At 48.2% G+C, this 13458-nt stretch overlaps 2 pseudogenes; one reads left to right on the top strand and one right to left on the bottom strand.

The window, feature by feature from the left end:
• Positions 1-13458, top strand: part of LOC116352904 (uncharacterized) — a 38063-nt pseudogene that overhangs the window by 6793 nt on the left and 17812 nt on the right.
• On the bottom strand, positions 1828-7401 carry LOC116362593 (cytoplasmic protein NCK1-like; annotated as a pseudogene).

Below are 13458 nucleotides of genomic sequence, written 5' to 3'. Positions count from 1 at the left end.
TACATATTGCGCAGGTGGTGAACATATTCAGTAACACATCCACCCGACTCTAGCCTGTTGGTTCAGAACAGAACCTGTCTTCTGACCCGTAATCTCAACTACAGACAGATAGGAGAGCAGATCCACACAGTATCTCTCCTGACCTCAGTCATTGGGTAACATGTTATATGAGCTGACACAGTATCTCTCCTGACCTGTCATTGGTAATATTTATACAGTACAATATCCTAAATACATCAAATGACCTAGGATGAAATGAACCCCTGGTCATTGAAACATGTTTTATTCAGGTTGAGCAGTACATTAGCAGGACTGTGGATTTCTGTCCACAACATGTTGTAAAACGTTGAGAGTTAAAAAAAACAGACAAAAATACAAGTGTAGCTTTGAAATGTTTAGCTAGGCTAGATTCTGGATCCCCAACAAAAGGCCTTATAGCCGCGGGAGGAAGGGCTGCAGGGGGAGGAAGGGACTGCAGGGAGGGAGGGACTGCAGGGGAGGAAGGGACTGCAGGGGGAGGAAGGGACTGCAGGGGGAGGAAGGGACTGCAGGGGGAGGAAGGGACTGCAGGGGAGGAGGAAGACTGCAGGGGGAGGAAGGGACTGCAGGGGGAGGAAGGGACTGCAGGGACTGCACCCCTACCCCCTGTCGACTGCACCCCTACCCCCTGTCGACTGCACCCCCCCCCTGTCGACTGCACCCCTACCCCCTGTCGACTGCACCCCTACCCCTGTCGACTGCACCCCCACCCCCTGTCGACTGCACCCCTACCCCCTGTCGACTGCACCCCCCCCCTGTCGACTGCACCCCCCCCCCCCCCTGTCGACTGCACCCCCACCCCTGTCGACTGCACCCCCCCACCCCTGTTCGACTGCACCCCCACCCCCTGTCGACTGCACCCCCACCCCGTCGACTGCACCCCCACCCCCTGTCGACTGCACCCCCACCCCCTGTCGACTGCACCCCCCACCCCCCCCTGTCGACTGCACCCACCCCCCCCTGTCGACTGCACCCCCACCCCCTGTCGACTGCACCCCCACCCCCTGTCGACTGCACCCCCTCCCAATACAAAACATTGCTCGCTGGTGACTGGTCGTTATTGGGTATGTTTGGGTTGAATAAAAAAACATCACATTTTAAAAAATAAAACTATATATATATTATTCACAACTAAACGTATACTGGAAAAAATATTAAAACGCAACAATAAGATTTTACTGAGTTACAGTTGAGAAAATCAAGTCAATTGGAAAATATTAATGATGCCCTAATCTATGGATTTCACATGATTGGGCCGGAGCGGGCCGGGGCACAGCCATGGGTGGAGACACCGGATGTGGGCTACTGTGGTTACACTCTAAAACTACATCGGAGTGGATTTGGTAGCAACTATCTTACAACGGCTCTGGTGGATATTCCTCCTCAGTCAGCATGCCACGCTCCCTTAAAACTTGAGACACCTGTGGCATTGTGTTGTTTGACAAAACTGCACATTTTAGAGTGACCTTTTATTGTCCCCAGCACAAGGTGCACCTGTGTAAGGCCATGCTTCTTGATATGCCACCCCTGTCAGGTGGATAGATTATCTTGGCAACGAAATGCTCACTAAACAGGGATGTGCACCAAAATTGAGAGAAATAAGCATTTTGTGCGAACAGAGTATTTTTAGGGGATCTTTATTTCAGCTCATCAACACTTTACATGTTGCGTTTATATTTTTGTTCAGTATAGATTTAGTAGATGGCATAATGACCTAGAAGACCTAAACACATGATCCACCTACAGGTCTGACAGAATCCAGAATGTTCTTTTCCCTCCTCTCTCCTCCTCCTTCTCTCTCTCATCCTCCCCTTTCTTCTTGCACACAGTTCCTGGCACATAAGTAGTCCTAGCGATGTGAAGTCTCTGTGAGTGCATGTACTGTTTGTTTCCCTCTGTGTGTGTGTGTTTAGAGTGTGTGATCAAGAGGCAGCCAGGGCCTTAACCAGGTAGAGCTTGTCTCCCTGCTCGCTGGTGAAGATGGGAGCCTTCTTGTAGTGATCCACCAAGTCCTCCAGAGAACTGAACTTCCTCTGGCCAATGCAGTACAAACCATCCTTCAACTGAACCTTGAAATGCTTGTTCTTTCCCTGGGCCTTCAGAGAGATGGAGAAATCATTGGGCTGGAGAGAGAGAGAGAGAAGGGAGGGAGGGGAGGGGGAGACAGAAAGGTCAATACAGGCTGTAAACTGAGCAGACAGTAAACACTATTAATCTCATGACAGATTCTACTACTTGTGACTGCAGGGCATTTTCATCTAAAAAAGGACCAATGAGCACCAACAGTTTCAAGTTGAAATGCTAATAGGTTCCTCCTCGGCAAGGCAGGGCTGAGAGCTACGCCACCGTTTATAACTATAAGTATAATATAAGAAGTCAATGATGTCCAGCCCAGGGCTCCAGCAGTGCATTTGGTTTGTTAACTTGCTAGCCAAGTGGCTAGATGTCAAGATAAAGCTCATTGGTTACAGCAGAGACTATATATACACACTACCATTCAAAAGTTTGGGGTCACTTAGAAATGTCCTTGTTGTTGAAAGAAGAGCACATTTTTTGTGGGCTATTAAAATAACATCAAATTGATCAGAACACAGTGTAGACATTGTTAATGTTGTAAATGACTACTGTAGCTGGAAACGGCTGATTTTTAATGGAATATCCACATAGGCGTACAGAGGCCCATTATCAGCAACCATCACTCCTGTGTTCCAATGGCACGTTCTGTTAGCTAATCCAAGTTTATCATTTTAAAAGGCTAATTGATCATTAGAAAACCCTTTTGTAATGATGTTAGCACAGCTGAAAACTGTTGTCCTGATTAAAGAAGTAATACAACTGGCCTTATTTAGACTAGTTGAGTATCTGGAGCATCAGCATTTGTGGGTTAGATTACAGGCTCAAAATGGACAGAAACAAAGACCTTTCTTCTGAAACTCGTCAGTCAGTATTCTTGTCCTGAGAAATGAAAACTATTCCATGCGAGAAATTGCCAAGAACTGAAGATCTCGTCCAACGCTGTGTACTACTCCCTTCACAGAACAGCGCAAACTGTCTCTAACCAGAATAGAAAGAGGAGTGTGAGGCCCCGGTGCACAACTGAGCAAGAGGACAAGTACATTAGTGTCTAGTTTGAGAAACAGACGTCTCACAAGTACTCAACTGGCAGCTTCATTAAATAGTACCCGCAAAACACCAGTCTCAACGTCAACAGTGAAGAGGCGACTCTGAGATGCTGTCCTTCTAGGCAGAGTTGCAAAGAAAAAGACAAATCTCTTTCCAGGGTACCACCTTTCCAACACGTTTGTAAAATTTCTGCCCTGCTAGAGCTGCTCCGGAAACTTCTAGAAGCAACAACGGATCAACAGCAAAATAGTAGGCTAAACAAGCTCACAGAACAGGATTGCCGAGTGCTGAAGTAAAAAAAGAATATGTCCTCCGTAGCAACACTCACTATCGACTTCCAAACTGCCTCTTCATGAAATGGGTTTCCATGGCCGCGCAGCCGCACACAAGCCTAAGATCACCATGCGCAATGCCAATCATCGGTGGAGTGGTGTACAGATCGCCGCTATTGGACTCTGGAGCAGTGGAAACATGTTCTCTGGAGTGATGATCACGCTTCACACTCTCTCAGGCAGTCTGACACACTAATCTGGGTTTGGCCGATGCCAGGAGAACGCTACCTGCATTAATGCATAGTGCCCACTGTAAAGTTTGGTGGAGGAGGAATAATGGTCTGGGGCTGTTTTTCATGGTTTGGACAAGGTCTTTTAGTCCCAGTGAAGGAAAATCAACGCTACAGCACACAATGACATTCTAGATGATTCTGTGCTTCCAACTGTGTGGCAACAGTTTGGGGAAGGACCTTTCCTGTTTCAGCATGACAACACCCCCTTGCAGATTGGTGTAGAATAAGTTGACTGGCCTGCTCAGAGTCCTGACCTGAACCCCATCGAACACCTTTGGGATGAATTAGAACGCCCGACTGCGAGTAAGGCCTAATCAGGCCTCATTAATGCTCGTGGCTGACTGGAAGCAAGTCCCACAGCAATGTTCCAACATCTAGTGGAAAGCCTTCCCAGAAGAGTGGAGGCTGTTATAGCAGCAAAGGGGGGACAACTCCATATTAAAGCCTTCCCAGAAGAGTGGAGGCTGTTCAGCAGCAAAGGGGGGGACCAACTCCATATTAAAGCCTTCCCAGAAGAGTGGAGGCTGTTATAGCAGCAAAGGGGGGACCAACTCCATATAAAGCCTTCCAGAAGAGAGGAGACTGTATAGACCCCCTGTATAGACCACCGCCTGTACAGACTGTATAGACCACCGCCTGTATAGACTGTATAGACCACCGCCATCATCGTTAGTAAGAATTTGTTCTGAACTGACATGCCTAGTTAAATAGGGTTAAAGGTTAAATGCGAGAGGTCCTGTAATCACCCCTGATAACCTGAAATAACTTGGCCAAAATGATAGAATTACATCTGTCTGTTCAGAAAGAAATTAAATCATTGAAAATACTAAACCATGAGTAGGCCTGTAGTTTAGCCACAGAGGATCAATAGCTTCTTTAAAAACAATAGGACTAGCTGTGGATTGTGTATAGCCCAATCGCAAGACATTTTTAAAAATGTTTTTATTTAACTAGGGAAGTCAGTTAAGAACAAATTCTTATTTTCAATGACGGCCTACCGGGAACAGTGAGATAACTGCCTTGTTCAGGGGCAGGAGGACAGATTTTTACCTTGTCAGCTCGGGGATTTGATCTTGCAACCTCTCGGTTACTGGCCCAACGCTCTAACCACTAGGCTACCTGCTGCTGTTACTACTGGCCCAACGCTCTAACCACTAGGCTACCTGCCACCTCTACACTCTAACCACTAGGCTACCTGCCTCCTCTACACTCTAACCACTAGGCTACCTGCCTCCTCTACACTCTAACCACTAGGCTACCTGCCTCCTCTACACTCTAACCACTAGGCTACCTGCCTCCTCTACACTCTAACCACTAGGCTACCTGCCTCCTCTACACTCTAACCACTAGGCTACCTGCCTCCTCTACACTCTAACCACTAGGCTACCTGCCTCCTCTACACTCTAACCACTAGGCTACCTGCCGCCTCTACACTCTAACCACTAGGCTACCTGCCGCCTCTACACTCTAACCACTAGGCTACCTGCCTCCTCTACACTCTAACCACTAGGCTACCTGCCTCCTCTACACTCTTACCACTAGGCTACCTGCCTCCTCTACACTCTACACCAACTAGGCTACCTGCCACCTCTACACTCTAACCACTAGGCTACCTGCCTCCTCTACACTCTAACCACTAGGCTACCTGCCACCTCTACACTCTAACCACTAGGCTACCTGCCTCCTCTACACTCTAACCACTAGGCTACCTGCCACCTCTACACTCTAACCACTAGGCTACCTGCCGCCCCCCATGCCGACAGTCGGAAAGGGCGCCAAATGTGTCAGTGAATAGCATGCAGACAAGGCAGGCTTTTAGCAAGATTTCAAATACAATCACAGGTTGGAAAGCAAATGGTTCCAGCTGAAAAGAAAAGCCTAGTTTGACTGCAGGCTGCCATGTCATCAACTTCCAAATGGGCCTATTGAGGGAACAGCATTGTTTCACTAAGTAAAACAAGAGACAGGCTTCTGGCACGAGGGCATTGACCATCGCCAGTCAGCGAGATGCATATCAGTGGTTGAGTCAGTGAAACTGGAATGCCTCTTTAGGACTATAATTTCTCCTCGTACAATATGTCTCCTCCACACACCCTGGGCCTTGGCTATTGATGGATTCAAGACTAGGTCGTTTTTATTGATCTCAGATTCTCAGTGTCTAAATAAAGACACCTCGGTCTCAGCATTGACTCCCTGTCTAAATAAAGACACCCTGGTCTCAGCATTGACTCCCTGTCTAAATAAAGACACCTTGGTCTCAGCATTGACTCCCTGTCTAAATAAAGACACCTTGGTCTCAGCATTGACTCCCTGTCTAAATAAAGACACCTTGGTCTCAGCATTGACTCCCTGTCTAAATAAAGACACCTTGGTCTCAGCATTGACTCCCTGTCTAAATAAAGACACCTTGGTCTCAACACTGACTCCCTGTCTAAATAAAGACACCCTGGTCTCAGCATTGACTCCCTGTCTAAATAAAGACACCTTGGTCTCAGCATTGACTCCCTGTCTAAATAAAGACACCTTGGTCTCAGCATTGACTCCCTGTCTAAATAAAGACACCTTGGTCTCAACACTGACTCCCTGTCTAAATAAAAGACACCCTGGTCTCAGCATTGACTCCCTGTCTAAATAAAGACACCTTGGTCTCAGCATTGACTCCCTGTCTAAATAAAGACACCTTGGTCTCAGCATTGACTCCCTGTCTAAATAAAGACACCGTGGCACCTCTGATGAGGAAGTCCCCCTAACTTATAAACGTCTAAAACCCTGGGATGTACAGCTCTCTACAGACGGCTGTATAGATTGAGTTATAGATAGAAGTCAGTTATAGATAGAAGTCAGGACTCACCGATGACTCAGAGTCTCTGATGAGGAAGTCTCCCTCCACTCCTCTGGTTGAGAGCCACCTCTGCCTGATGACGCGTCACCTTGCCATAGTACCACGGCTTCCCAGCAAACCGCCCCACCGTGGCCGGAGAGATGTAGTCACAGTCGGGCGTGGGCGGCCCCGCGGGGCCCAGTGAGGCATTCTGGGTAGTAGAGTCCTGCTGGGGAGGCAGCACAGTGACGTAGTTCTTAGGCACTAGTCCCAGCTGTCCGTCTGCTTTACGGCACTTCCACCACTCAGGGTCGTTGTCTGGTTTCTCTACCACCTCCATCACCTCTCCCTTCTCAAAGTTCAGCTCCTCGTCGTTCCCCGAGCTGAAAGGGTACAGCGCCTGCACCGTGTGGAGTCTCCGGTTCCCGTTAGACACACTGTGAACCACTGCCGCTAGCTTCTCAGTCAGTGACCCTATTGGGTCCCCCAAACTGTCGCCCCCTCCTCCCCCCGCTGTCCCATCTGCGTCCTCCGTCACGTAGTTGGAAGGGAACCATCCGGAACACCCCTGGTACCCCCCCGCCCCCAGCCACCATCGCTACACTTCTCCATGACGATGACGCGTGTACCCTTAACCAATGAGAGCTCGTCCTCACGCTCGGCGGTGTAGCTGAACTTGACGAGCGCCGGCAGGTTGAGGTCGTAAAGGCGCTCGCCATTGTCGGAGCACGTGTCGGCGTCGGCGTTCGAGGCCGTGTCACGCATTCCCGTTTTCCGCTTCACCTTCCCGATGCCTGTTGGGAAACACCAGGAGAGGTTGTCATAGTTACTGAGAGGGTATTCAGACAGTTATATTATGGTCTGTTAGGACAGGGAGCGATGCACCATGAGATATTATAAAAAGGGTGAAACTTGTGTGTGTGATCATAGCTAATATAATAATAAATCATATATGCCATTTAAGAAGACCCTTTTATCCAAAGCGACTTGGGTGGCCCAAGTGGGAAACAAACCCACAATCCTGCCGTTGCAAACTCTACCAAGTGAACCACACATGAACACAATACATACTACCATCATCACCAGCAGTGGAGGAAAAACTACCCAATTGTCATACTTGAGTAAACGTAAAGATACCTTAATAGAAAACGACTGAAGTAAAAGTGAGTCACCCAGTAAAAAAATACTTGAATAAAAGTCCAAAAGTATTTGGTTTTAAATATACGTAAGTATCAAAAATAAATGTAATTGCCCAAATATACTTAAGAATCAAAAGTGAAAGTTTAAATGATTTCAAATTTCTTATATTTTTTTTCAGTCTAAGACTTGAGTGGCTGGAGTCTGACATTTTCTAGGGCCTTCCTTTGACACCGCCTGGTATAGAGATGATGCAGCTGTACACATTTTCTAGGGCCTTCCTTTGACACCGCCTGGTATAGAGATGATGCAGCTGTACACATTTTCTAGGGCCTTCCTTTGACACCGCCTGGTATAGAGATGATGCAGCTGTAGACTTTGAGGATCTGAGAGCCCATGACAAATCTTTTCAGCCTTCTGCAGGGGAAGAGTCATTGTTGTGCCCTCTTCACGATTATGTTAGTGTGTGTGGACCATGATAGATCCTTAGCGATGTGGACAGCGAGGGACTTGAAGTTCTCGACCCACTCCGCTACAGTCGATGTGAATGGGTTGTGTTCGGCCCTGTAGTCCACAATCAGCTCCTTTGTCTTGCTAACATTGAGGGAGAGGTTGATGTCCTGGCACCACACAGTCAGGTCTCATACCTCTTCCCTATAGGCGGTCTCATCTTTGTCGGTGATCAGGCCTACCACTGTTGTGTCATCAGCAAACTTAATATTTTTGGGATAGGGGGCAGCATTTTCACTTTTGGATGAATAGCGTGCCCAGAGTGAACTGCCTCCTACTCTGTCCCAGATGCTAATATATGCATAATATTTTTCATATTGGATAGAATACACTCTGACATTTCTGAAACTGTTTGAATGATGTCTGTGAGTATAACAGAACTCATATGGCAGGTGAAAAACCTGAGAAAAATCCAACCAGGAAGTGGGACATCTGAGGTTTGTAGTTTTTCAAAGCTTGGCCTACCGAATACACAGTGGGATATGGATAAAGTTGCACCTTCCTATGGCTTCCACTAGATGTCAACCGTCTTTAGAAACTTGAATGAAGATTCTACTATAAAGGAGGGGCTCATGAGACCTGTTTGAGTCAGTGGTCTGGCAGAGTGTCTCAGGCTCGTGACACATGCCCCCGACAGAGTTACCTACCTCTCGTTCAAGAGCTTTTCTTCAGACAAAGGAATTCTCCGGGTTGGAACATTAGATGTTTTATGTTAAAACATCCGAAAGATTGATTCCATACATCGTTTGACTTGTTTCTACGACCTGTAACGGAACTTTTCGAGTTTTTGTCTGGACGAAGTGCCCGCGCCTCATGAAGATGAATTAGTGGGCTGAACACGCTAACAACAAGTGGCTATTTGGACATGAATTATGGACTTTATGGAACAAATCAGTCATTTGTCGTCAAACTGGGTTTCCTGGGAGTGCATTCTGATGAAGATCATCAAAAGGTAAGTGAATATTTAGTGTTATTTCTAACTTCTGTTGACTCCAAAATGGCGGATATTTCTCTGGCTGGATTGGGCTCTGAGCGCCGTTCTCAGATTATGCTTTTTCTGTTTTTTTTATCTGACACAGCGGTTGCATTAAGAAGAAGTCTATCTTTAGTTATGTGAATAACCCTTGTATCTTTTATCAATGTTTATTGAGTATTTCTGTAAAATCACCGGATGTTTTGGAATCAAAACATTACTGCACGTAATGCGCCAACGTAAAGTGAGATTTTTGATATAAATATGCACATTATCGAACAAAACATACATGTATTGTGTAACATGATGTCCTATGAGTGTCATCTGATGAAGATCATCAACGGTCAGTGATTCATTTTATCTCTAGTTATACTTTTTGTGACTCCTATCTTTGGCTGGAAAAATGGCTGTGTTTTTTGACTTGGCTATGACCTAACATAATCATATGTTGTGCTTTCACTGTAAAACATTTTTGAAATCGGACACGATGGATTAACAAGATGTTTATCTTTCATATTGGATTGGACTTGTTAATGAGTGAAAGTTACATATTACAATTTTTTTTTTTTGAATTTCACATACTGCCTTTTCATTGGAATGTTGTTGAGGGGTTCCGCTAGCGGAATGCCTGCGCTAGAAAGTTTAACCTTTTAGGGATAGGGGGCAGCATTTTCACTTTGGATGAATTGCGTGCCCAGCCTCCTACTCTGTCCCAGATGTTTATATATGCATATTGGATAAAAACGCTCAGAATTTTCTAAAACTGTATGAATTATGTCTGTGAGTATAACAGAAGTCATAGGGCAGGCAAACTTGTAAACAGGAAGTGGAAATTCTGGGGCTGGTTGATTTTCAACTCATCGCCTATTCACATCCAAATAAGATATGGATCTGTTCGCACTTCCTACGCCTTCCACTAGATGTCAACAGTCAGTAGAATGTGGAATGAAGCCTCTAGTGTGATGTGGGACCGGATGGGAGGGAAATGAGTCACTGGTCTGGCAGAATGCCAGTCTGGTCTGTGAAGGAGTGAGGAGGTCTCCTTGGTAACAGGGTGAACCAGAGACCGTCTGGTCTGTGAAGGAGGTCTCCTTGGTAACAGGGTGAACCAGAGACTGTCTGGTCTGTGAAGGAGTGAGGAGGTCTGCGGTTACAGCCGACAAACAGAGACAGCTGACAGACAGCCAGACCCAGCCAAACAGACAGAGACAGCTGACAGACAGCCAGCCAGCTGACAGACAGCAAGCCGACAGACAGCCGACAGACAGAGAGACAGCCGACAGACAGAGAGACAGCCGACAGACAGAGAGACAGCCGACAGACAGAGAGACAGCCGACAGACAGAGAGACAGCCGACAGACAGAGAGACAGCCGACAGACAGAGAGACAGCCGACAGACAGAGACACAGCCGACAGACAGAGACACAGCCGACAGACAGAGACACAGCCGACAGACAGAGACACAGCCGACAGACAGAGACACAGCCGACAGACAGAGACACAGCCGACAGACAGAGAGACACAGCCGACAGACAGACAGAGACAGCCGACAGACAGACAGAGACAGACCCGACAGACAGACAGACGACAGACGACAGACAGAGACAACCGACAGAGACAGAGACAGACCGACAGACAGACAACCGACAGACAGACAACCGACAGAGAGAGACAGCCGACAGAGACAGCTGACAGACAGCCAGCCAGCTGACAGCCAGCCAGCTGACAGACAGCAAGCCGCCAGACAGACAGCCGACAGACAGAGACACAGCCGACAGACAGAGACACAGCGCGACAGACAGAGACACAGCCGACAGACAGAGACACAGCCGACAGAGACACACAGCCGACAGACAGACGACAGACAGAGACAACCGACAGACAGACAACCGACAGACAGACAACCGACAGACAGAGAGACAGCCAGACAGAGACAGCTGACAGACAGCCAGCCAGCTGACAGCCAGCCAGCTGACAGACAGCAAGCCGCCAGACAGACAGCCGACAGACAGAGACACACAGCCGACAGACAGAGACACAGCCGACAGACAGAGACACAGCCGACAGACAGAGACACAGCCGACAGACAGAGACACGCCGACAGACAGAGACACAGCCGACAGACAGAGACACAGCCGCCAGACAGACAGAGACAGCCACAGACAGACAGACAGACGACAGACAGAGACAACCGACAGACAGAGACAACCGACAGACAGAGACAACCGACAGACAGACAACCGACAGAGAGAGACTGCCGACAGAGACAGCTGACAGACAGCCAGCCAGCCAGCTGACAGACAGCAAGCCGCCAGACAGACAGCCGACAGACAGACCCGAGCAGACAGACCGACAGACAGAGACACAGCCGACAGACAGAGACACAGCCGACAGACAGAGACACAGCCGACAGACAGAGACACAGCGACAGACAGAGACACAGCCGACAGACAGAGACACACAGCCGACAGAGACACACAGCCGGACAGACAGACGACAGACAGAGACAACCGACAGACAGACAACCGACAGACAGAGAGACAGCCAGACAGAGACAGCTGACAGACAGCCAGCCAGCTGACAGCCAGCCAGCCACAGACAGCAAGCCGCCAGACAGACAGCCGACAGACAGACACAGCCGACAGACAGAGACACAGCCGACAGACAGAGACACAGCCGACAGACAGAGACACAGCCGACAGACAGACAGACAGCCGACAGACAGAGACAACCGACAGACAGACACACCGACAGACAGAGAGACAGCCGACAGACAGAGACAGCTGACAGACAGCCAGACCCAGCCAAACAGACAGAGACAGCTGACAGACAGACAGCCAGCCAGCTGACAGACAGCCAGACAGACAGCCAGACAGACAGCCGACAGACAGAGACACAGCCGACAGACAGAGACACAGCCGACAGACAGAGACACAGCCGACAGACGGACAGACAGCCGACAGACAGACAACCGACAGAGAGACAACCGACAGAGAGACAACCGACAGAGAGACAACCGACAGAGAGACAACCGACAGAGAGACAACCGACAGAGAGACAACCGACAGAGAGACAACCGACAGAGAGACAACCGACAGAGAGACAACCGACAGAGAGACAACCGACAGAGAGACAACCGACAGAGAGACAACCGACAGAGAGACAGCCGACAGAGAGACAGCCGACAGAGAGACAGCCGACAGAGAGACAGCCGACAGAGAGACACAGCCGACAGAGAGACAGCCGACAGAGACAGCCAGACCCAGCCAGACAGACAGCAAGCCGACAGACAGAGAGACAACCGACAGACAGCCAGTCCCATGGTAGTTTGATGAGCCAGCAGAACTAAGGCCAGGCAGGTCGACCCCATCATTAGACTCCACATGGAGACAGCTGACAGACAGCCAGTCCCATGGTAGTTTGATGAGCCAGCAGAACTAAGGCCAGGCAGGTAGACCCCATCATTAGACTCCACATGGAGAGAGCCACAACACAGTAAGAAAACAACAGGTCAGTACAGGCCCTGAGAACAGACCGTGTCAACTCAAAACTAAAAAGGTCAAAAGTAAAGTCATAAGGCCTATAAGACCGTACTAGACAAAAAGATACCCTCTATAAGGCAATACTAGACTCCTAGACAAAAAGCTACCAGTCTTTAAACTGATAACCAGTCTTTAGGGAGACCACATGGAGAAGCTGATGGACAATGCTACCAAATACTAATGGACTATATGTAAACTTCTGACTCAGTGGGAATGTGATGAAAGAAATAAAAAGCTGAAATAAATCATTCTCTCCATTACACATTCTTAAAATAAAGTGGTGCTCCAAACTGACAGGGAATATTTACTACGATAATGTCAGTAAAGGTAGTTTAAATGTATTTGGATAAGGTGTATGTAAACTTCCAACTTCAACTGTATAGAACTAGAGAGGAGACAGTAGTGTTATCACACTGGACATCAAGGGAATAGATTTTTTCCCTCCACTATTCAAAACAACCACTTTGCATTAAAATAGCATGAGGCCCGAGACTGATCACTTTGCCTGGCTGGCATCCCCCACCATCCCACCCACCCACCCGCCCGCACCCCGCTAATATCAGCTAGTTATGGTGGTCTATGGTAGTCGGTATCCTCTGGAGTGATAGGAGGACTGGACTAAGATAAGAGGTGGTATTCTAGGCTGGGCATCTGGGGTGTCTGTCACGTCAACGTGTCTGAGCTTGGCTGTGCTGTATTGTTCCAGTCCTAATAGTCATGTATAAGCCTGGTTGTGTAAAACGCCTGT

Source organism: Oncorhynchus kisutch, unplaced genomic scaffold, assembly GCF_002021735.2.
Source record: "Oncorhynchus kisutch isolate 150728-3 unplaced genomic scaffold, Okis_V2 scaffold853, whole genome shotgun sequence".
Taxonomy (NCBI): domain Eukaryota; kingdom Metazoa; phylum Chordata; class Actinopteri; order Salmoniformes; family Salmonidae; genus Oncorhynchus; species Oncorhynchus kisutch.
Note: the sequence above shows the minus strand (reverse complement) of the source record. Positions and strands in the feature narration are given on the sequence as shown.